Raw genomic sequence first — 24,263 nt, forward strand, 5'->3', positions numbered from 1 at the left:
TATTTTCCGTGCATATATTGTAACTTTTTAGTGCATATTTGCATGCATATTTTCAGGTTTTTTAGTGCATATAAATCCGGGCCCTAGTGATGATGATAATAATAATAATAATAATAATAATAATAATAATAATAATAATAATATTGTTTTGTCATATTAAATAGTTTGACGGTTTTAGGAGATGCCCAGGTGCCAGAATTTTGTCCCAGAGGTCTTTTACGTGCAAGTAAATATATAGACACGAGGTTGACGCATTTGAGTATCTTCAAATACCACTGGACTGAGCCAGGATCGAACCTGCCAAGTTGGGGTAAGAAGGCCAGGGCCTCAACCGTTTGAGCCACTCAGGACGACTAGCGTGTGAAAAAGAAATCATTCATATTTAAATAGATTTTAACGTAATGGTAGTACGGAGAAACTGTGATAATCATTGTTATTGCATAAATGTTTTTCGCTATAATAATTTTTAATAATAGGTAATTTTCATATTATTATGGAAAGAGATTAGCAGGGGAGAACTTGTGTACAGTTACACAAGTCTAATAACGGAAATTTTAATGATCATAATATACAGTCCCTCAAAAAAGAATGAGCACATGGTATTGCATCTTCTTATTTAATATTTTATCAGACTTAATTTTAATTATTATTATCAAAATACAATTCACCTCCCATGTAGATATTTTTTTTTGCTAGGGGCTTTACGTCGCACCGACACATAGGTCTTATGGCGACGATAACCATGTAGATATAAACCTTGTGGTCACCGACAGCGATCATAACTATAAGTTCAATTGTTCCTAAGAAAAGTGCATAGTATGCGAATTTTTTAGTGATACTTCGGCTCCCTAGTGCCGAGTCGGTAGACCTGGATTATCTTCGATTTCGTATTGGCAACCTTTGACACACAAACTATCAATCGATTATGCATCGCCGTGAGACATCTGGCGTACACTTTACATACTAGTACTGTAACGGTTCAAATTCCGATACAAGCATTCATCTGTATTATTATTATTATTATTATTATTACTATTATTGTGTGATTCAATACTATAATCTGATTTCGCTATGTATTAATTATCGCTTGCTTCATTGTAGTTAATTTATTGTGTGTATAAAGGCCTATATATATTATATATATTTGTGTGTGTATTAGCATTAAAACCATGTAGAATGAGAGTTGCTGCCTAATATCCGATATGGATATGTTTTGTGAAACTTTTTAACGTTGCAACATATGGTGTAATATTGTTACAGTAACTGTCGAGTCATCGCTCTGTCATTGTATGCATTTAGCGATGAGATCATATTTAGGGAGTTCCAAATTTGCCTGAGGCTATTTCAACACAATTTGTAACAATTGTAGCTGGGCGGGAGTGACATCATAGCTCTTTCTAGCTCTGCCGTGGGTGGTATACCATGTGACAACTTGTTTCTATATACAGGGCTGTATCCATATCAGCTAATCAGTTGGAAGGAGAGGTAACCACAGTTGGTCAGTGAGTCAGGGAGATAAAGAAGTAACAGTCGCATGGATACGTAATCGTCAGTGACCAAATGGATTATTATGTTCGGGGTGTGTTTCGTGTATCTGCTCGGTCGAATTTTTGTGTCAGTTCGGTGACAGCCGAATATTCAGTCATCGCAATGCAGACTATCAGTTATCAGTGAATTACTTGTAAAGTTGATTGTGAAGTGTGAATATAATTTCAAGCCATTCTATATCACGTTTGTGAAACTAAAAGGATACATCACCAAATTAGGCTTGAGATACCTATAGCTGATACCAACTCAAAGGAATACTTCGTAATAACAGTCAAAGTGTTGAAGGTACTGTTACGTGAACCAGTGAGGGATACATTTCTTGTACAACTTTTAAATATCCGATCAAGAGGATTTCAAACTTTATGCCTATTACCGTTTGAATTATCGCAGTAAATCTCACTCATTAAAATCAGCATTTAAAGAATATATTTTGTTTAAAATCAAATACCATTTATTGTTTTCAATAGGAGATCAGATAACCCCAAATTTTAACGTGGAAACCGAACGCCAATTTCCTTTTCCTAGAACCTATATGTTATGCTGTCAAAGTAAGATTATCACCTCACACCCTAGAGATATTCAAGACTCTCAATCTATTGTCGTTACATTGATTTGTAGCTGGCGCCTATCGACAATTGTATGTGTAAGTAATCAGGTAAGTACTAAGTGTGAATACATAGTCCGACGATTGATTATTTTAATATTATTTCATTTTAATTCAGTTTCATATTTTAAAATTAATGAGAGTAGTCACAAAGTGTCACCGCAACGTGGGACTCGAATGAATTCAGTACAGCATACCATAGGTTGATTTTGGGAAGAGTATGCACATCTTAGCACTCCCCATTTTTTTATTTATACCTTTCAGTACAGGGGTGAAATTTTACAGCCTAATAACTCATGTAAACACTTTAATGGACTCATTATTACCAAAATGCACCCATCTTCTGTTTATTTTAAATATTTGCACTATAGGCCTCACCTCGCGATCCGGAGAAGGAAATCAAATCTTTATCAGAAATGGTTTCACATACATCAATTATAAGTACTGTAGCAGAAACATGAATGCAAACATGAAGAGCGTGCTTCAGATGCTCATTAAGTTGGGCGACTTGAGGAAACTGGTGCTTCGGAGAAGTAGATTTTTAGGGTTCCGTGCGTGATATAATTTAAGCAACGTTACCCGATGACGGGAATTAACTCATGGGAAGGATTAGGGCAGCAAGTAAAAGTGTCACACCGTTCATGCTATCGAGGGTGCAAGAAAGTGCTTATGAGGAGTGTGTTACTTTGTGCTGTAACGGTTCAAATCGCCTGACAAGCATTCATCTGTATTATTATTTGTATTATTATTATTGTATATGTGTTATTATTGTTGTGTCTGTATTATTACTATTATTTTAACAATCACTATTGTTTGATTAAATTCTATAATTTGATTTCGCTATGTATTATTTAATTATTGTTTACTTTATTGTAGTTAATTTATTGTATATATATATATATATATATATATATATGTCTGTGTATATTAGCATCAAAATAATGTAAAGTGAGACTGACTGCCTAATATCAGATATGGATATGTTTTGTGAAACCTTTTGACATTGCAACACATGGCGCAATACTGTTTCAGTAACTGTCGAGTCATCGCTCTGTCATTGTATGCATTTAGCGATGAGATCATATTTAGGGAGTTCCTACGGTGCCTCAGGCTATTTCAACATAATACGTAACATTTGTAGCTGGGTGGGAGCTACATCATATCTATTTTGAGCTCTGACGTGGGTGTTATACCATGTATCAACTAATGGCTATATATATGGGATGTGTATTATAGCGGCGGTCATTTGGATGGTGAGGCCACAGATGGTCAGTTGGAGAAGCAGTTGGATAGCTCAGTTGATTAGAAGCAGTTGGTTGAAAGCAGATGAATGGAGAGACTTGCCATGAAGTCAATTGGAGTCAATTGGAAGGAGACTAATGGGGAACAGTGATATGGATACGTAATCGTCAGTGACCAAATGGATTATATGTTTGGAGTGTGTTTCGTGCATATGTTCGGTCGAGTTCTTGTGTCAGTTAGGTGACAGCCGAATACCGAGTCGTCGTAATGCAGACTAACAGTTATCAGCGAGTTATTTGTAAAATTGAATGTGAAGTGTGAATATAATTTTCAAGCCATGCTATATCTCGTTTGTGAAACGAGAAGAATACATCACCAAATTAGGTTTGAGATACCTACAGCAGATATCAACTCGAAGGAATACATCGTAATAACACTCAAAAGTGTTCGAGGTACAATCAAGTGAACAGTGAGGGATAAATTTCTTGTACAACTTTTAAATGTCCGGTCAAGAAGATTTCAAATTTAATGCCTACAGTTACCTTCAGTTATAATGTCAGAGATTCATATTATCTTTTGAATTAACTCAGTAAATCTCACTCGTTAAAGTCAATTTTTAAAGAATATATATTTTTGTTATCAAATATAATTGATTGTTTCATTTCTATAGCAGTTCAGATAACTTCAAAAGTTAATGAGGAAACCGAACGCCAATCTCCTTTTCCCAGAACCTATATGCTATGCAGTCAAAGTAAGCTTATTACCCTACATCCTAGAGATACTCAAGACTGTCATTCTATTATATTTATATCTATTTGTAGCTGGCACCCATCAACAAATGTATGTGTACGTCATCAGGTGAGTACTATGTGTGAGTACATAATCCGACGATTGATTATTTTATTTCATGAATATTTTAATATGTGTTTGATTTTAATTCAGTTTCAATATTTATAAATCAGTGGAAAGTAATTCACAGTGCGGAACAAGAGGTAGGGTAATTTGAACATAATTATTTTCTAAATAAAATGGTAATGCACACTAACGAAGCTGCACTGTTGAAGTTTTCTTCATTCCAGTTCTAAGGGCGTTTATTTGTTGATCGCTTTAATAGAGCATTTGTTGATATATGGTTTTCTAGATTTTTGTTACTAATGGCTGGTTTTGAACTATGTTTAGAGCTGGATTAGGAGCTAATTTTGAATGTGATTTCAAAAAGACTATTACTTTGACAACTTTAAGTCAACTGGGTTTAATAATAAATTTAGCTATAGGATTTCCAAAACTGGCTTTTCTTCGCTTTCTAACCATTGCGTTATTTAAGGATCCTTTAGAATAGATCATCCCGCTGCAGAAACATAGCAGAGAGGTTGCCGTCACATCAGGAGTTTGAACTGAAAATCTACTTCTTCAAAGCAAATGTTACTTTAAACTACTTAACCTATTGAACTGTACATATCAGAAGGACGACGTATAACATGAAGATAATTAAAATAAAATTAAAATAAAGGGAAACACTTACGTCACATGGCGATGGAGGTGGCCTGTGACTGGTCCTCAAAATGGCGACTCTGAAACAGTAAAGAAAAAAGGTTTATGCATATTAACAGGAGAGTGTGTGGTGGAGGATGTAAGTAACAATAATTCGCAGTTTCAGCACAAGTAGGGAAGGAAAGAGGGTTTATTACAAACAATTTTAAGTAAACAGCAAGTGCATCATAGTTCACAACTACGGTTCGAGAAATATTAATGAACGAAAGCTGAATACATTTATAGAAGCAAACAATTAACCTACTTAATATTCATGCAGGGGCTATCTTACGGGTTTAATGTTCCTTTAACCGACATCAGTGCATCGAGACGCCGACGCGACGTCTTAATACCCTGCAGTATAATTCTGTAATATCACATTTAAGAGACTTCAATTCTCCTTACCAAGTCAGATTCAGTTCCATACAGTGCCATGATCCATAAAAAACGTCTTTATAAACAATTCTATTAAGCTTATCTGTGTTTAAGGCGAGTAAAATTATTTTATGAATTAAGGCATTTCATGTGTAGGCTGGTCTAAGTTTTATGTCCTTACTGCTGCCATCATTCTATTACTCCACAATAATGTTATTTCCTGTATCACCGGACTTCATTAGAGTGAATTCTAATTCTTTTTTGTTTCGGATGTATTTATTTACTTTTTATTTATTTTCATCTTGTAGCGTCCATATTCTCTATCAGTTTCTTCAGGTCTTTAAATATTTGCTCTCCTTGAACTGTGATTCTTTCTTCTTTCTTAATCTCCTTACCCTCCATGCCAACGGCCGTAGCCGTGTTGAAACACCGGATCCCGTGAGATCTCCGAAGTTAAGCAACATTGGACGTGGTCAGGAGTTGGATGGGTTGCCACGCGCTGTTGGTGGGGGGTAAGGGAATGGAGGAGCGGAAAGGAACTGGCCACCCTACCGCACGTAAACTCCGGCTCAGGAACACCTCTGCGGAGGTTCGGACCTGCCTCTGGGCAGAATAACCCTTACCTTACCCTTACCCTCCAGGGTTGTTTTTTCCCTCGGACTCAGCGAGGGATCCCACCTCTACCGCTTCAAGGGCAGTGTCCTGGAGCGTGTGACATTGTGTCGAGGGATACAACTGGGGAGAATGACCAGTACCTCGCCCAGGCGGCCTCACCTGCTATGCTGAACAGGGGCTTTGGTGGGGGATGGGAAGGCTGGAAGGGATAGACAAGGAAGGAAGGAAGGAAGGAAGGAAGGAAGGAAGGAAGGAAGTGGCCGTGGCCTTAAGTTAGGTACTATCCCGGCATTTGCCTGGAGGAGAAGTGGAAAACCACGGAAAACCACTTCCAGGATGGCTGAGGTGGGAATCGAACCCACCTATACTCAGCTGACCTCCCGAGGCTGAGTGGACCCCGTTCCAGCCCTCGTACAACTTTTCAAATTTCGTGGCAGAGCCGGGAATCGAAACCGAGCCTCCGGGGGTGGCAGCTAATCACACTGACCACTACACCACAGGGGCGGACTTGAACTGTGATTACGTTTCCGAACTGCCTTTACCACCTGTTCTATATGGATATTAAAAAGAAAGGGAGACAAACTACAACACTGTCTCAATTCATGTCCTTGTGGTTCGATATTTTTTTACCGATTATGGATAACCCTTCTTTTCTGGTACATGGTCTCTTTCACTTTCAGGAAGCTGAACAGTTAAAAGGCAACTATAATGTAAGTTCCTGCGGCAACCAGTGTGTCATAACTAGAATGCAGATTTGTACGCGAAATGAACGTTCTTTAAAAAAATGTATGTGCAATAATGACACACTTCGTAAATCATACCTTCACGGACAATGTGATCCATTTTGTATTCTCATGTAGAATATAGTGCAAAATGCACATTTTACTCGTAATAATAATAATAATAATAATAATAATAATAATAATAATAATAATAATAATAATAATAATAATAATAATAATAATCCCTTCCTTTCATAACCTAATTACCAATAATTCATTCAATCTCTGGAATCCACTGGGTATAAAACAAAAACAACAAGTATGTCTGTTTAACTGTGCTTGTTGTGAAATATAACGCAGTTTAGTTTAGAGTGAAGCTTGGGAATCCCCACAATTTTTACAGTCGAAGGAAATCCAATCAGTACTAGGCAGGACAACTGTCATAATATACTGTAAAAACTATAATAATGTAAGATTTCCCAATAACAAATAGTTTAGTTGATTTTTCTTCATTTGGTTTTTACTGTAGGTTGTATGTTAAAAAATCGCGGCTCTAGTCATCACCGTATGGTTGGTAACAGAATAAATCCCAACAGTGGAAAAATAAGAACTCTTTCTTTTTTGCTAGTGGCTTTACGTCGCACCGACACAGATAGGTCTTATGGCGACGATGGGATAGGAAAGGCCTAGGAGTTCCAAGGAAGCGATCGTGGCGTTAATTAAGGTACAGTCTGGAGTGAAAATGGGAAACCACGGAAAACCATCTTCAGGGCTGCCGACCGTAGGATTGGAACCCACTATCTCCCGGATGCAAGCTCACAGCCGCGCTCCAACAACTCTATAGATAGCCGATTTGTGGGGTGAAATTTAAGGTGACTTCCTTAGGAACAAGTCTTACGCGATTTTTTTTCTTTTACTGACTGTGGATAACCCTTCTTCTCGCTGCAGAAACGCAGCGGAGTGTTCATGCGAGAATTGTTTCCTTTGATATAATGTACCAGGAATGCTGGTTTAAAGATAAAGTCTTCGCACTTCGAACTTGAATTACGCGCTGCGCGCCAACTCAACAGCTAGCTGCAACATGCAGACCATATGCGACGTGGAGCGAGGCCGACGAGGCCCGGTAAAGTCACGAGACAAGGCCAGTCCCAGGAATGGCAGAGCGAAGCCGGTTATTACATGTGTTCTTGCGGTGTTATTGCTAGTTTATTTTGCATTATGGAAGGAAATAATGGAGAGTTTGTGTTTATGTGAATATGTTGGTGTTGTGCAACAGTTTCTTACATTCAGAGTGTTGTGTGCGGAAGTGTAAGAAAGTATTTATTTACAAAAATGTGTATATAACCTCAGCATTCTTCACTTCATTCAGTAATGTTGGGCTGCAGTACACGTGTTGGATAAATTACAACTCCAGTTCTGAGGATTTAGAGGTAATACATTCATATCCTATTTAATTACATGTACATTACTTGTACTGTCCGCACACTTTATCTTGATGCATTTGTGTACGGGGTGAGGAGTAAGGAGGGAGCTGTCCCGGTATCGATAGTGCTGCCTGGTGCTGCCAACTGAATGAAAATAAAATCTGAATTGAATCGAGAATATGATCGATCGATATGAAATTTCTAAACCGTTATCATCTTAAGCCCAACAACTATGTCACATACACATTATATAACATTATAAAACATATCTCTCGATGCGAATCTTGTTCCTAGCATAAATTCTATACTTTGACTTTGATGTGTAAACAACAACAGTACCAGTACGTAAAGTTTACGCCAGATGTCGCACAACGATGCTTAAGCGATTAATAGTTTGTGTTTCAAAGGTTGCCAGTATGAATCTCCAAGATTGCCGAGGTCGACCGATTCAGCACTAGGATGTAAATGCACCAAGATAAAGTGTGCGGATAGTAGTTACTTGTACATTAACCAGTTCCATTAGCAACATTTGACTTACCTAAGTGTGCATATCTTTACTGCAGTAAGCTTTTCAGATTTTGTCAACCAAGGCTAGTAAGATACACTCTATTTCATTTTATTTCTAATTGAATAGGGTGGTTCCAAAATAACCTCCAGGAAGGTAGCAAAATTTAAGTATTAGATATGATGCTGAAGCGAGGTATGGGGTGGAACAAAGGTACTACTTGTAAATAGCTTATAATAGGCCTACCTTTCACGCTGAATTCAATAAGATATTCCTTACACGAATGTTATTGTAAATATAGGCTTAATTGTACATTAACCACTTTCATTAGCAACATTTGATTTATCTGAGTGTGCATATCTTTACTGCAGAAAGGTTTTTAGATTTTAGACACTATGTTTCATTTAATTTCTAATTTAATAGGGTGGTTCCAAGATAACTTTCAGGAAGGGAGCATAATTTAAGTATTAAATATGAAGCTGAAACCAGATAATAAATAGCTTACTATAGGCCTACCTTTGATCCTGGATTCAACAAGATATTTCTTACATGAATGTTATTGTAAATATAGGCTTAATTGTACATTAACCATTAACATTATCTGAGTGTGCATATCTTTACCTCAGTAAGATTTTTAGTTTTTGTTCAACCAAGGATAGTAAGAGACACTGTTTCATTTGATCCGTAGTTCAGTAGTGTTTTTAGTTGGTTGAAATGCGCTTAAATGTATTTATTTACCAAGCTACGATAGTCTCTCGCGTGAGCTTGGCGATGCATTTTCTACAGTAAGACCGGCTGAGTCACGTGACATTCAGTGTATGACGTGCGCGCCGCGGCCTGTCTTCCTCGTCGGCCTCGGACATGGAGCTTATGACGTCACAGCCTATCTCACCTTATGACAGAAAGATTGCATCAGCCAGCGAACATTCGAAATGTTCTCTACCTAATAACTTTCCTTAGGATAATAATTAAAATTATGAGAACAGCATCATCGTGTTGCCAAAATTGTTGTCTCCATTTCCACCAAGTTTGGTGTAAATCTGACGAAAGCTAAAGAAGATATTGAATGAAATACAATTATTGCTATCATCACGATATTCGTATACAAGGAGGGATAATTCCCAAACAGATCAGTGTGACAAGTACCACGGTCGAATCCGGTCGGTCGGCTCATGGCAGTCGCGATGTAGTGTTGATGACAGTTTAATAAAATTTCTTCGCGTTCAGGAACTTTAATTCTATGGTGTAGAAATTGGACTTTTAAATTTTCTTCTGTATTCCAGTTCATGAGTGGTAGAATGTTTTTTTTTTTTTTTTTGCTAGGGGCTTTACGTCGCACCGACACAGATAGGTCTTATGGCGACAATGGGATAGGAAAGGCCTAGGAGTTGGAAGGAAGCGGCCGTGGCCTTAATTAAGGTACAGCCCCAGCATTTGCCTGGTGTGAAAATGGGAAACCACGGAAAACCATCTTCAGGGCTGCCGATAGTGGGATTCGAACCTACTATCTCCCGGATGCAAGCTCACAGCCGCGCGCCTCTACGTGCACGGCTAACTCGCCCGGTGGTAGAATGTTTACTCAAACTGAGAGAGACATAATACAACGTATGCTTCGCCAACATTAACATTATTTACAAGTGATTGATTATTTAGGATTAATGTTTTAAGACTTGCGTTTATTTTCCAAGTGCTCATATTTCAAAATGAATGAGACTTTCTGATCAGTTATAAATTTTTGAACGGTGCTTGTATTTCGTCAAGTGATTGAAAAATTTCGACAGTTTTCATTGACAAAATAGTGTTATAAGACTTAGAATTTATCAAGTGTCGAACATTGACAGGTCACCAGACTAGCAATTTTCTCCTGTGTAAATAATCCTCATATACTTTAAAATATTTTCGTAGGTGATAGACTGCGAACTGTATATTTGAATTTGTACTTATCAATCTTATGAGTGATCGAACCAAGGACTGTTAACGAACAGAGTCAGTTTCAGTTTATTTTCAATTAACATGTGTGAACAGGACTAGTTTCACAAGTAAAATTCCACCCGATCATAGTGACTGCCTTCAAAACTGTTTAAAACTTAGGAATATTTGTCAACCGAAAAAACTTCAACTTATGCCAAGTGTAACTTTCTTCGAACTTACTAGGTCGATTTCACTGACATTAGACGATACGAAGTTGTATTATCATAAATGGCTATTTATTTTGCGAGTTCGATTTTACTGACATTCGACTCCGCTTATTTACCTTTCAAGTGCTAAGATTGAATTGCGTGTTCGATGTTATTGACATTCAACCGCATAGAATTCACTTCAAGTGAGTAGTGTCAGAACACGGGGTAGATTCTAGTGACATTCTACCGTGTGATAGTTACCGATTCATTCTTTGAGTACACGATTTCAACGTGTTATAAACCTTGCTTAAGATCATCATTATATCTCTTTCTCGTCTGTGCAGGAGCCGCTTTCCAAGTTAATACGTGCAGGGCATAAGCGCGTGTATTCACGTTCAGCCTATACGTGACCAATCTCGACGGCCATACTACTAGACCTTCTAGAAATTCCAGACCCTCCAGAACGTCTAGAATTTCCATCGAGGGAGGAATCGTGGTTCCATGGTGCAGAGAGGGGACCCATGGTAGTACGTGAGTATCAGCCGGATTTCAAGGAAGGTCGCCAGCCGTTACTCACCAGGTGCAGGTCTTTTGATTTGACTCTCGTAGGTGACCTCCGCGTCGTGATGATGATGATGATGAAATGGTGATGAAGATGACACATTCACCCTGCCCCTGTGCCAGCGAAATTAACCAATGATGGTTAAAATTCCCTACCCTGCCGGGAATCGAACCCGGAACTCCTGGAACCAAAGGCCAGCACGCTAACAATTTAGCCATGGAGCCGGACAACGCTAGGCGTGCACAACCCTGAGTCTACAACATGAGGAAGTACAAGCCGAGTGAGGGGAAGAGACTTGCGCCCTCATGCACGAGTATTTCTATCACGCTTCTTTCCGTTGACGGGCACAGTTTCTTACCGTTTATTCGGCATTTTAAATACGGAACTTGTCAAGTGCAACTTCACAACTCTACTGACCGGAACTGACGATTTATGTTTCGACAAACACGACAGAAGATGGGCGTCGAGGTGCGTTTGCCCCGTTTAACCTTGGCGCGTGACGTAGTGTACGTTAGAGTTCGGCACGCATATCTGTACCCACCTTAACGCTTTACAGCTTTCACGTCCTGTTAACAGATAGCAGCACTGGACTTAAAACCAAAATCGCGCATATGCGAAATCGCGGATAACGAATTCGCGTATAACGGGGTTTACCTGTATGATTCACCCGCTTGTCGCGCGCACTCGTCAGTCTGGTAGTCTCTTTAGTGTCTGTTAGTTTCTTAGTGTGTAGTCAAATAGTAAATGATTTGTAATTTTATAATCACGCTAATTATAATACATGTGTAATATTGTTCCTTTGTTGAAAGTTTTATTGTACAGTACTGAATCAAAGCCTCAAAAGGCTATTATTACCGCACTTAAGTTAGTAAACTGTCAACCTTTACCTCTCTGTGGAAATTCGCTCAGAGAGCATAAAAAACTTACCACTTTGTAGCTTCTTTTTTCAGTTTTGATGTCTATAAACTCCCCCCCCCCCCCGCCCGCTATATCTCACAAACCCAGGTACTTTTTGTTGCCTGTACACTTTTTGTCCCTCCCCATCCCCCAACCCACACCCACCCCTACCCCCTCCACGTTAAACTCCAATCGCCGGTACTGATTCTGAGACTACTTAGCAGAAGATTTCATAAGTCGAAAGAAGAATATGCAAAACCCTTCACTCACACTAAATAGATACCAAACACACTGTCTTCGTTTCACAGTGAAATCAATTTCAATTATACATAAAAACAATTCTGGTCTGTTTATTGTGGATTACTATTTACAATCCTCTGACAGTCATAATCCAGCTGGGGACGGGCTGGTAATGATAACATATAGATACATTTAAAATAAATAGCAATACATATCGACACTAAACTAGGCAGTCCGCTCGCATTCGGCTTGGCGAGAAAGTAAAATAAAAACGCAACATATTATAACAAGTGTGGAAATAATCAAACAGAAATATCCGCTTACTGTACTAAAACGATGGACAACAACCAATCATGGATAAATAACATGCGAGTGCAACCATCTGATGCGGCTAAATTGTAATGAAGTAGAAATTAAATGAACATACACAAAAAAACTATGCTAGCAGTAATCGAGGTGTCACTCAGCTCAAGAGTAATGAGACTGTTGCAAAATGAAAGGGCTCCAGATATTTGGACACACCACCTCATTACAGTGGTTAATTAACAGTCTACAATTTTGTTTTGTTTTGATTTTTGTTTATTTTGTGATTCCTCAGGCCCAAGTTTAGCTGATCAAGGGTAGATTTTCACTGGCGAGTAGCAGCACAAGGTACACTCAGGTGGATATTAAAATTTGTTCCCGAAGTTCGTGCGGGTCAACAGTATCCATTAGCAGGCTCCAAAGTCTCATTTTTATTTTTATTATGACTTTCTTTTTGTTTGTATTTTGTTCCCCCCCCCTCTTTTTTTACATAAATGCAAGCAGGCATTTTTTTATGGAAATGCACATTTTCTTTCTATTACACTCTGGTCAAATTCATCGATCGCTGTCTTAATTTTAGGTACAATGTTTAATCTTTCCCTAGTAAAAAGTAATTTAACTTCGCTGCTAACTTCGTTGCTTTCTTTGCGAAATTTGCGTACAGTCATCCATCATACTGACAGCATGTTCCGTTCTTTTATTGTATGGTATTTTCAAACCGTTTATTTTTACGAAATATCATGACACTACACAGGACGTTCCCAAATATGTGGGAAGTAACCAGGGGATGGACAGTACATTAAAAAAAAAACATAAACAGTCCCTATGAACATATCCCCTAGGGTCGATCGTTTACGAACTACGCCTCTTAGTTATTAGCTATAATGGGGAGATAGTTCGTGTCAGACGAACACATAAATACTCAAAAGAGTCCCCAAGCCAGACGAAATAGAACACCAAATTATTCACCGTATATTATTGCACACAGCCTTCGTTGCACACGTAAGTGAGAGTTTCATTCTTCTTTGCATTAGGCTGTACAATCAGAAGGAATAGGATAACTGTAAGGTTATGAAACACTGCACAGACAAGCGGTTAAAAATGATAATGAATTTGAATTCTTGTACTGTACTGGTTATTATTATGTCGACTGGCCGAGCGCTAGTGTCGACTGCAGTGTCTGTTGAGACACGGTGACGGAAACATTTAGATCAAACCTGTAATTGCGAAATTTTTCAACTTAAACACGGATAAAATGCAGCTCTCCCTTATAGCCAGCATATTTTTATAAATGTGAAAAATGGTTTCTGGTGTGGGTTATTATAGTCACGTCCGAGTTAGTGAAACGAAATTGCGTATGTTTCTTTTTGTTTTTTATATTTGCTTTACGTCGCACTGACACAGATAGGTATTATGGCGACGATGGGATAGGAAGGGCCTAGGACTGGGAAGGAAGCGGCCGTGGCCTTAATTAATGTACAGCCACAGCATTTGCCTGGTGTGTAAATGGGAAACCACGGAAAACCATCTTCAGGGCTGCCGACAGTGGGGTTCGAACCCACTATCTCCCGATTACTGGATACTGGCCGCACTTAAGCGACTGCACCTATCGAGCTCGGTCGTATTGGTTTTAGTGCCGGAAGTGCCCGAGGATATGTTCGGCTCGCCAGGTGCACGTCTTTCGATTTGACATCCGTAGACGATCTGTGCGACATGAGGAGGATGAAATGATGGTGAAGACAACACATCCACCCAGCCCCCGTGCCAGCGAAATTAACCAATGATGGTTAAAATTCCCAATCCTGCCGGGAATTGAACCCGGGACCTCTGTGAACAAAGGCCAGCACGCTACCCATTTAGCCATGGAGCTGCACTCCGAGTTCATAAACCATGGGCAACGGCTGAGTGGCCAAGTAAGTGGTCCTGAGAGTCGGGATACCAGTTGCCACTGAATGGGAGTGGCCATCTCTGATATATTATTCTGAGTCATGGCCCTCCTTGTGCTCAGTCGCCTACGACTATACAATCCACCGGTAGCCCCTAAACTTCTAGAGATTCTCACTGGGACTAAGTGTAAGTACGGTAGCATCCTGCTTCGAAGAATGTTTACCAAGCAGAACGTTTTAAGCAGCCCTCGGACCTATGGGAGTAACGGAGTCCCACTTCCATTTGACAGGTGAGGACTCGTTGAAAATAACATGGCAAACGAGACTGAATTCGATGGGGGGGGGGTCTATCATTATTAATGGAGCTTATGGAAGAAATAAAGTAGGACTGGCTCAGTCATCAAAGACGATGCGTCCCGATGTGTCTGGAGTTAATGATATTTGGCTAAGGTGAGATAACGAGGAAGAGAATTGAATTGAATTGAATAATTGAATTTATTGATAATGATGATATACATGCCACTGAGGCTGAAAAGCCCCTTTATGTAGCGTCTACTTATAACACAATACAAGTTTATGAATATACTAACTACATTTTATAATATTAAAATATCAAATTAAACATTAAACTTAAAAATTAAAATACAGATACCAATTCCAATAAAGTTAAAACATAAATCATATAAGAAGTGATACAGCATATCATTCGATTTTTTAATATTTTAGGCTACAAGAATCTCAGGAATATAAAAAATAGAAACAATTTTCTTAGAAATATACATATTTCTTATTATTAGACACAAGAATACCTGATCTCAGCCCCTTGCGTACTCCTCCAGTAAGATACATGTTAAGGACTGCTTTAGTTGGGTACAGTTCCTGTCATTTGCGAAACGGTGAAGGTTAAAGACATTGAAGATACGGGATGCAGTGCAAACAAAAGATTTGTTAAATTTAGTGGTACGATGAAGGGGAATTTGAAGGGTAGTTTTTGTAAACCTATTATCTCTGTTATGTACTGACTCCATAGATTTAAATGCATTATATAGGTAGGGTGGGGTCTTCAGTTTGAGAATTTTGTGCGTAGCAACGGCTACTGAGATTTCCCGTCGTTCATGGAGGTTCAACCATTGCAGCTGAATGTAATAGGGTGTTATGTGTTCATCACGCCTGGCATTTGTCACGTAACGAACCCATGCGTTTTGCACCCTCTGTAGTTGTATGTTCAAAGTTTCAGATAAGTCGTTGTATACGACTGATCCATAGTCAGTTATGGGGAATACAAGACTTTGAACAAGTAGTTTCCGCATAAAAAGTGGTGTACATGACACGTTCCGTTTCAAAATATGCATGGATGACACAACTTTTCTGATCACATTTGACGTATGATCAGACCAGGATAGGGTTCTGTCGAAAATGAGTCCTAGATTGTTAACGGTGTCACTATAATGGATATGTGAATCTAGAATTTTTATTGGTGGGAGGGATTTGAGGTCAACAGTTTTCAGGAGTTTTGAGTAACCTATGCAAATAAGCTGGGTCTTAGCCACATTTAATTGGAGGTTATGATTTGCGCTCCATTCGATCAATCGAGAGATATCATGGTTGAAATGCATTATAGAAGAAGGTGCGTTAGTGGGACTGAAGTGGAAGTAATCTTGTAAGTCATCAGCATACATGTGAAAAGTACTACTTTTAAAGACTTCAGAAATGTCATTAATATAAATAGAAAAGCATAAAGGACCGAGGACTGATCCTTGTGGTACGCCACAGTTTACTGATTCCCAGATAGAGGATCGTCCGTCAACAAACGTAACTCTTTGAGATCTACTTGATAGATATGATTCAAACCAAGATAGAGCACTCTGCGAGAAACCAATTGACTGAGAGAGAGAGAGAGAGAGAGAGAGAGAGAATTAGAAAATGATCTTAAGAGGTGTTAGAAAGGGAGGGGCAGATTTCAGGTTAGGACTGTTCATCAGGAATATTACTGCATTAAACAGAACTTCTGTTAGACACGTGAATGAAGGAATTATGTGGATAGATTTAGCAGTTTGAGTTATCAGAAATGGAGAACAGGCTGAGATGTAGACAGGTGATTGTATGGAAAAGAAAAATCAAAGCGAAACATATAATTGTTAAATCCAACAAAATGCCATGGGAAAATTTCGGTAATAACCTGGAAACGCCTGGTCAAGCGACAGAGAAATCTTTCTGGACGGAAATAAAGTTTCGTGGAAGGAAAAAAGAAACAAATAGAGTTTTGGGTCAACCAGGTGAATCCATACTGGATACCAGAGAATTAATGGGCAGGTGGAAATAATATTTTTAAAATCTTCTGAACGTAAAATGGAAATCTTTCTGTTGATGTCCAAAACAACCGAGCTCTTAAATAACTAGCGAGTACAACCATTTGACACGGTTAAATTGTAATGAAGTAGAAATGAAATGTATATACAGTTCTGGCAGTAATCGAAGAGTCACTCAGCTCAAGAGTAATGGGAGTTGTGCAAAATTAAAGGGCTCCAGATATTTGGATACACCACCTCATTATGGAAGTGACGCATCATAGACTGGGGGAGGGGGTGATATTAGTGAAATTACTGGAGTAAAAACTGGGTGGACTGAGGATATGCTATTCATAAGTTAGAAGTAACAGACATAAACGTAACGAGAATGATGGGAATAAACAAGTTCGCATAGCTAGTTACAAACACAGGATTGTGGAAGCATTTAGTAAATTCACAGAGGCTTGCAGACTGAGCACTGGAAGGCATAACGGTCTATACAAACGATATATGTATGCATGTAAATAATGTCTCCAAGAAATTCAGTCACTGAAAGAAAGTCCTGGAATTTTTTCCACTATAGACCTGATAGGTGTTTCCCTTCGGCATAAAACAAAGATACTCTCTATGTATTTAGAGGAGTGAGGAGACAGATTGGCTGCAGCTGCGGGACATAATTATTATATAGCGGAACGAACTGTTCGTAACAGGAAATATTCTACTGTTCCTGGAAAAGTAATGTGAACCAGTCTTCCATCTGTTTGTAATGTTGTTGTCCTTGTTATAGATCAAAATATATTTACACCTAATAACTAACACATTCTTGCAGTAACCTTGGTGCGCACCAAGAACAAGTAAGAACACCGAGGGAATTACCGATATTACGGAGATCAAGTACGTGAAGTTTCCCATCGTATCAGTTATTTCTCCCTTCGATTTGATAAAAGAACGCAATTATTGTCTGAACTGTATGGAATGTAATGCTTCTGTCGCTATTGTAAAGAGAAACTTCCCGGAGGAGTAATACGCTCGACTGAGTCGTAGACCATGATTTAGGACAATTCCGGCGTACAACTATTGTAAGATAAATTACGTAGGAGAGGTTAACTTAGCTCAAGTTTCCTGAAGGGACCACACCAACGGTTTCACCTGACACTGAATTAACTGCATTGTACATAGTTCTAGAACTACAATTGACAGCAATGAGGCCGAACAGAACGACTATCACCAAGCAAGTCACCCAAAGTACTGAGCTATTACTACATTTGAATAACAAGAATGTGTAGTGCTTTGTAAACTTCCGGACCTTCGCTGATATACAGGGTGACCCAAAAGTCCGTTAACATTTGTCGAGGCAATATTTCGCGGAATATTGGAGGTAGAGAGGTAATAATATTGAACACATGATTGGCATGACACAGGGTTTTGTTGACACCAAAATAAAGTAAAGAAGGCTTCAGTAACAGTGCCTTTTTCTGGTAATGTGAACATGCCGCGATTGCAGGCGCATCTGACGCCCACTCTCACGACAGCTCCTTTTATAACGTACACGGGTCTCATGCGGCATCAGTAACTTGTTGCTGTCCAGCGCCATCTGTTTGCCTGTCTGCACTCGCTGGTGTCAATAAAACTCTACGTCTTGTCAAGCATGGGTGACCATTTGTACCTAATATTTTGCTGTCCAGCGCCATCTGTTGGTCATTTTGTGTACTTTATTTTGGTGTCAATAAAACCCCATATTACGCCAGTCGTGTTTGTCAGAATTATTACCTCTCTACCTCCAACATTAGGTGAAGTATTGCCTCGTCAAATGTTAACAGAATTTTGGGCAACCCTGTATAGGACAGTGACTGCCAATACATTCAACATAAAAATAATCAATGGTTTTATACTCGTATACTTAATCGAAATATGTCTACACTCAGCCATACCGGAACTATTGCTTACTTACCTTTGGTCCTCTGCCATCCATTTCTGTCACCAGGTACAGTAGGGCGCTAAATCTACACAGTGGAATCACTTTATGATAACCTCTTTCTAGAAGAACCACCCGCAAAGCGTAGTCCTTGACGTGGGAAAACGGGTGTGTATAGTAATCGCCACCTAAGGCAATACCCCAGAAAGTAAATATCGCCCCCCACCCATGCTCTTCTTTTCTCTTTTTTTTGTAATGGCTGATCACTGCTGCCAACCTGCCTGGTTACATATTAAAATCACCAGACATAACCATAACAAACTAACCTCAATGTAAACACCGATAATGAGTGTTTCCCTACCCTAGTAAATGATAAAAGTTAAGATGAAATAAATCAAGATATTCATAATTAAGTCGATTTTCATGCTCAATGAGGAATTAAGGAAATAAACACACTTTCTCACTCAAATTAATGTTACATATATCTGTCTTTATTCTAATATACAGTAGGCGTACTATAACCATATTCTTGAAAAGAGGGGCGTGTTAAACGATGCAATTTATTTAATAACTCTTTGCAGTGTGATTTTCGAAAGTTCCAGACATCCAATGACTTCCCTTTCTTTTGCGCGAACATTTCCTTCTCTCTTCAATACCGGTAACCAGTAAGGAGAGAGATTATTGGGCATATTTTCAGCCTGCAGGCTGGTTATATCTTCAAGCTTATCAGGAAACATATAGGAATACTAATGTGCCAAGCTCCGTGAACGGAAATTAGGTCAGCTTTCAAGTTCACTGCGGATTTGAAAATAATGTTATAGGTTCTACTGCCAAAATTTTGTCCCGCAAGAGTTATTTCATGTACCGGTAGATCTAGACATGAGACTGGCGTATTTGAGCACTTTCATCATTTCACACAAACTATGTTATTAAATGCATTATCCGAACATGCCACAATTCTACTTACGTGGTATTAGGCAAATAGATTTACAATCCCACAGAAAAAGAAAATATGCTTTAAATATTCTCGCAAATGTATCACTAGTGACTTTAATGGCGATGCGATGGCAACACGCAATTCACGCTAGAACAGTGATTGAACGTTGCCAACGTGCCAGATTAACGGTAAATGTAAGACGTCGTATCGGCAAGTAGGGTCCCTAAACTGTATGGTTACCGACACTAAAAAAGACCTGCAAAATACCCAACAGCTACCCAGTAACTATAAATCAATACCTTAATATTACAGGGGAGAGAGAGTAAGGTTGCACCCCTTGGGCACGTCCGTACACGGAGAGGCCTATAATGCGATGCGACGGACAGGCTGGCAATACTCGGCTGCTGCAGAGGAGGCTTCGGCCTACAAGTGGCTGGTCCGTAGTCAGACAGCTCTGTACTTCGACCTAGCAACCAACCAACCAACCAACCAACCAACCAACCAACCAAACAGAGGTGTGGCCAGGGCTTTGCGCTGTTTTACTCGGGAAACTGAGAAGGGCTCATCCCCACTGCTGGCTGCCCTGAGATTGGTTTACCGAGGTTTTTCATTCTTTTGAACCAAGAAGGCGAATGCCGGGATAGTTCCTAGTATAGGTCAAGGCCGCCAATCCCCTCACCTTCTCCGAACATCTACTTCACCATAACAAATCTCCTAGCCTAAGAGACCGCGTCACCGTCTAGGAGGCCTGCCTCACCCTTCAGGGGAGGAATGGAAACCATTTAGTAGTAGTAGTAGTAGTAGTAGATACAGTAATTTCTGCTGGCATGTGAAATGGAACCTGTTTAACCAAGCTGTAAAAAAGGACCATCAGCTTTCGGGCCAAGGGTGCAGCATTTCGACGTGTGTGAACTATTTATATGCCTCTACGGTAAAGGTGTATCGTGAGTAGACGAATGGAACCATTGGGAATAACCGTCGAAAAAATGCGGAGCTCCACGCGCCAATTATCTCCGAGATGAACGTCGATCACGATGGCGCATGACGGCCAACCGACAGTATACAGTGGAACAGCTCACCATCCAAATGACCCATAGGTCATCCAGACAAGTTTCTACGGCAACAGTTAAGCGAATCCTTGTGCGAATGGGGCTCCGGAGTAGATGGAAATTAACTGCTGACATAGGTGCATCGACGAAAACGACTGGAATTTGTCGACAATACGGCGACTCGATTGTTTCTGATTGGCAACGTGTAGCCTTGTCCAGTAATTCACCTTTTCAGTTGCATAGAACTGATGGATGCCAACGTGTCCGGCGAGAAACTTCGGAAAACAAAAACCCTGCAACCATTCCTGGACGAACACATGACGGTGGAGGAAGTGTTATGGCCTGGTGAATGTTGTTGTGGCATTTGCTAGTTTACCCATCATCCATGTACAGGGTGGCGCAGAGAAACTGGACATTACGAAGTAAAGTAATCTGCACGAATAAACAAGTGAAAGATATTTTTATTGACGAAAGTACATATATACAGTATAGCATGTATGTTTTCAGTACAAAAATGTCACAAACTGTCACTTTACTTCTTAAAGAAGACATCGGAAAGATGTGTTCCATTACGGAAAGTCCCGAGTGCTCGCTCTAGTATGTCTCGGGGAATGGCAGCGATTGCGTCTTCAATCTTTTCAGTTCATGAATAGTTGCAGGAGGTGAGCGATATACTTTAAGATGCCCCCACAGGAAGAAGTAGTAAATACTAAGATCAGGTGATCTCGCAGGCCATGGAATGTCACAGTTACGTTAAATGAAGCGCCTTCCAAACAGTTGGCGAACGGCTTCCATTGATTGTCGAGCAGTATGTGATGTGGATCCGTCCTGCTGAAACCACATGTTTTCGATGTTCATAGCGTGCAATCTCGGTGTAAAGAATGTTTCAAGCATATCAACATACCGACAGGATGTTATTGTTTTTGCAATACCATCCTCACTTTCAAAAATGCAAGGCCCAATGACGCCATGACATGAAACAGCACGCGATACTGTGAACTTGATGCTATCTAATGGACGCTCCTGCAACACGCTGGAATGGCATAAGTGTTGTCACGGCTGGTACGAACAACGAACACATCAAGATAGGTGCTGCCTCAAGGAGGTTCAGTGTTATAAATTGAGAAGTTTCTGGATTGCAACCAAAGCTGTTCAAATCCTACAATAAAGCCGTGGGAGGATTGGATCAGTTTGGCCGTTTCGCGTCAGCATACAGGTTAGAAACGAGGCAGAAGAAGCGGTGGACATTATCATACTTTCTGGATGTGTGTTGTGAATGCTTGGCTGCTGCGACGCAAAGTAGCCTACAACCTAATTGTTCTCAGGGCCTACTAAGTTTCGTCGTTACATTGCAGTAACCGTACAAAAAAGAATGGAGAACAATATCACAAGGGAAAGATGGTACCTCCATCAATGGAAGGGGTACTTCACGACGGATTGAATCACCAGCCACTACCAAACGATAAAGAAAGATGATGTCAGAAGGGTAGTCCAAGTTCACGTGGAGTAAATGTTAGGTCAAGCTTCACTGGAAAAATTTCCACAGATATAATTATCAGTAAATGCATATACGAAGTCACAGACCGTGGTCGTGCCTGCGAAAACCGCACCGTGATAATGTTGTGGGATAGGTACTGACCCGCAGCATACACAAGGTGTGTATAAAATGTACGGTACCGGGCGAGTTGGCCGTGCGCGTAGAGGCGCGCGGCTGTGAGCTTGCATCCGGGAGATAGTAGGTTCGAATCCCACTATCGGCAGCCCTGAAGATGGTTTTCCGTGGTTTCCCCATTTCCACACCATGGAAATGCTGGGGCTGTACCTTAATTAAGGCCACGGCCGCTTCCTTCTAACTCCTAGGCCTTTCCTATCCCATCGTCGCCATAAGACCTATCTGTGTCGGTGCGACGTAAAGCCCCTAGCAAAAAAAAAAAAAAAAATGTACGGTGAATGGACCGATATCGCAACGGCAACGCGTGGTAACACTGGGTGCATGCGCATGTGAATAGGGAGACATCTCGAGAAACATCAAGTAGCGTTGAACACATGCAGCTGAAGGAAGTTAGTCTGATGCGGCCAGTCAAACATAGTGCGTGTGAAGACCCGTGTCATAGTGGAATGGAACAACGCAGATAAACAAAGTTTTTTACAAATTGGGAAAACGGCGATGGAGACTCACGCGAACTTGGTGCAAGTGTACGGAACAGAAGCCATAAGCAGAACGAACGTAGAGAATCATCAAGAGTTTCCTGTCCATCCCGAAAGCGTTTGAACCAGTCGTAAACACTTTTCTGCTTGACTTATTAGTCAGTCATTAAAATTCTCATTTTCATTTAGGTCGACTCTGGACTACGATAATTCGATTTCAGCTACTTTGGGGCTTTGATCCGCGCCTAGTACTTCCTCATCCTTCTTCTTCTTCTTCTTCCTCTTCTTCTTAATCTGTTTACCCTCCAGGGTTGGTTTTTCCCTCGGACTCAGCGAGGGAACCCATCTCTACCTCCTCAAGGGCAGTGTCCTGGAGCGTCAGACATCGGGTCGTGGGATACAACTGGGGAGGAGGACCAGTACCTCGTCCAGGAGGCCACACCCGCTATGCTGATCAGGGGCCATTTAGGGGGATGGGAAAATTGGAAGGAATAGATAAGGAAGAGGGAATCGAACCCACCTCTACTCAGCTGACCTGCCGAGGCTGAGTGAAACCCGTTCCAGCCCTCGTACCACTTCCCAAATTTCGTGGCTGAGCTGAGAATCGAACCCGGACCTCCGGGGTGGCAGCTAATTACGCTAATCACTACACCACAGAAGCGGACACTTCCGCATTCTTTCACTATGAATTCTTGTTCTTTGTTCCGTCCATGGTGGTTGAGTCAGATGAATTAATAAGGCGCGTTATCATAGTTTGTCTTCTCAGAATTTTCGCATGCATCGCCCAGCATTTCTACGCTAACGCCTAGACCACTTCAGCGGACAAATCGAATGTGTTACTCCAAGTTGTATTCCAGTAATCTATATATTATAAAATAAGAGTTTTGTCTGTACATTGCTCAGAATTTGAAAAGAATGATATTTCTGTATCGGTCATGTCCACAGTAACAAGGAAATGCAATTTTTACTTTTCCGTAATTACTGTCGGTCTGTCTGTATGTATGTACATGCATCACGAGAAAACGGCTGAAGAGAATTTAATGACAATCGGTATGTACAGTCGGGTGATGAACAACTACAATCTAGGCTATAAATTATTTTATTCACGCTGAGTGAAATGGTAGTTTAGGGGAAGGCCTGAAATGTAATTTTCAAATAAGTTATTTATGTTATTAGTGGTCGTATCGATAAATACTACATAATTAACATGACATTAGTTATGTTGTAAGTTAGTAGTAGTTATGTAAGAAGTTATTACCTTTCCGATCACTTATGTCTTATACATTGTTACCGTACCGCATATAATCACAGAGATTTTCATGAATTTGGATTTTTGTTACTAAGTTCATATCA

The 24,263-nt window shown here is 40.0% G+C and overlaps 1 protein-coding gene across 3 annotated transcripts in view; it reads right to left on the reverse strand.

Annotated features, from left to right (window-relative positions):
• LOC136885079 (uncharacterized) overlaps nucleotides 1-24,263 on the reverse strand; it is a 1,401,330-nt gene that overhangs the window by 862,195 nt on the left and 514,872 nt on the right. For all 3 annotated transcript variants that reach the window (XM_067157511.2, XM_067157504.2, XM_067157532.2), the window contains exon 2: nucleotides 4,917-4,965. The gene's annotated coding sequence lies outside the window, so the exon portion shown is untranslated. The remainder of the gene's footprint in view (nucleotides 1-4,916; nucleotides 4,966-24,263) is intronic.

This window comes from Anabrus simplex, chromosome 1 (assembly GCF_040414725.1).
Source record: "Anabrus simplex isolate iqAnaSimp1 chromosome 1, ASM4041472v1, whole genome shotgun sequence".
In the NCBI taxonomy this organism is placed as follows: domain Eukaryota; kingdom Metazoa; phylum Arthropoda; class Insecta; order Orthoptera; family Tettigoniidae; genus Anabrus; species Anabrus simplex.